The 2,327-nt window shown below is 35.1% G+C and overlaps 1 pseudogene; it reads left to right on the top strand.

Annotated features, from left to right (window-relative positions):
• Positions 1–1,628: 1,628 nt before the first annotated feature.
• On the top strand, positions 1,629–2,095 carry LOC122743311 (annotated as a pseudogene).
• Positions 2,096–2,327: the final 232 nt, after the last annotated feature.

The raw sequence follows: 2,327 nt of genomic DNA, 5'->3' as shown, positions 1-2,327 counted from the left end.
ATTCTCAAATGAATACAGCCAGGAATAATATAGTAAAATTTTAGATCTTCCATGTCAAAGAGAAAATACTGCAAAGAGCCATAATATAATTATATAAGTACCATGAAGCCACAGTCAGGTTCATATAAGTTTTAGCTGCCTTCTTAAAGCATTATAGGACTTGGAATATAGTATTTCAGAATGACAAGGAGCTAGCATTGCAATAAAAATACAATTTACACATCAAAAAAACTATAATACTTCAAGGTAGAAATGAACATTTAATGAAATAGAAGAATTTCTAATGAAAAGGCCAGAGATAAATATATGATTTGACATTCAAAAAAGATAGGCAAGAGGAACATATGAAGATAACCTATTTACATTTCAAGGAAGATGATAACTATACCTCTTAAGAAATGTATTATTTTAGGACTCTCAGAAGGAGTCTACATAGATGGAACTATAGTGGGTAAATTGTGCTGGGAGGAGTTTCAAAAAATTGGAGGAATAAAAAAGAGTACTTTCAATACAGAAGATATAGATATTAAATGGTATAGCATCAGTATTCTTAAAGGATAAGTTAAATGAGTTACAGGAGGAAATAATAAAATTATGTTGGTGGGGAACCTCCATTTACCACTCCCAGAACTACATAAATCTAACCATAAAATAAATAAGAAAGAAGTTAAGGGGATGAATTGAATTTAAGAAAAATTAGATATGATACACTTCTGGAGAAAATTGAATGGCAATAGAAAGGACTATTTTTTTTTATAGATGGAGTTTTCTCAGCTGTACATGGCACCTTCACAAAAAAACAAAACAAAACAAAACAAAACAAAAAAACAAAAACATTGACCATAAATCAGGCCATAAAAACCTCACAAAAATGCAGAAAGAAGAAAAGTTAAATTTACTCCTTTTGTAAAATAATGTAAGAAAATTGCACCCAATAAACGGCTGGGGAAATATATTATAATTAATTTGAGGGGCAGTTAAGTGATGCAGTGGATAGAGCACTGGCCCTGGAGTAAGGAGGACCTCAGTTTAAATCTAGCCTCAGACACTTGACTATAGAGGTGGGGGGAGACAAATAAATCTGGGAATTCATGAAATAGTTGAAAAAAATGGCAATGTTTAATATTAATGAGAAACCTCCAAAGGAATCCTCCAAAACGTCCATGAAACATCACCAGTATCTTCAAATTCCTGAAAGGCTCAACAATGATTATCCTATTTCCCCCCCCTGTTTGGGCCCAAATTGGATGAAGAAGGGAGCAGTAGCAATAGATTAAAGTTGCAAAGGAGTAAATTTAAGCTTGATTTCGGGGTGGGGTGGGGTGGACAAGATAAAACAGAACAACACAAAACTTTCTTTAAAAGTAGAGCTATCTAACTACTCATTTATAACTTATTTTGAAATGATTGAGTTCTAGTGGGTGGGGTGGGAATGGAGGAGGAAGAGAAATTGGAACACAAATTTTTAAAAAATTTATGTTAAAATTTGTTTTTACATATATTTTGGAAAATAAAATTCTATTCAATTAAAAAAAAAAGTAGAGCTATCACTTCCGTCAAATTGACTGATTTCCTGCCTTGCTTCCTTCCTTCGGTCCTCTCTATTTTGCCTCCTGATTATTGTCATCATGGGTCACACGCATGCTCCCGGGAAGGGCCTGTCCCAGTCGGCTTTGCCATACTGTTGCAGCGTGCCCACGTGGCTGAAGCTCACGTCGGATGACGTGAAGGAACAGATCTACAAGCTGGCCAAGAAGGGCCTCCCAGATCGACGTGATCCTGAGGGATTCTCATGGTGTGGCACAAGTGCGCCTTGTAACTGGCAACAACATTTTGAGAATTCCAAGTCCAAAGGACTTGCCCCTGATCTTCCTGAAAAGCTTTATCACTTGATCAAGAAAGCTGTTGCTTGCTGTTCTAAAGCATCTTGAGAGAAACAGAAAGGATAAGGATTCTAAATTCCTTCTGATTCTCAAAGAGAGCCAAATTCACAGGCTGGCTTGTTACTACAAGACCAAGAGAGTGCTTCCACCCAATTGGAAATATGAATCATCCACAGCCTCTGCTCTAGTTGCATAAATTTTGGTTTATGTACTAAAATAATAAAATCATATCTAGATGAAAAAAGTAGAGCTATCCAAACTTGTATTAGGCTATTTTAGTCATTTAGTCAATCAACAAGCATTTATTAAATGCTTACTATGTCCCAGGTATAGTGATAAACACTGGTGACAAAGGAAAAACAAAAACAAAAACAACTAAAAAAAAAATTCCCTGAAAAAACTACATTTTATATAGAGCCTTAAGGTCCTCCAAATAATTTACAA

Source organism: Dromiciops gliroides, chromosome 2 (assembly GCF_019393635.1).
Source record: "Dromiciops gliroides isolate mDroGli1 chromosome 2, mDroGli1.pri, whole genome shotgun sequence".
In the NCBI taxonomy this organism is placed as follows: Eukaryota; Metazoa; Chordata; class Mammalia; order Microbiotheria; family Microbiotheriidae; genus Dromiciops; species Dromiciops gliroides.
This window is presented reverse-complemented; position numbering and strand designations above follow the sequence as displayed.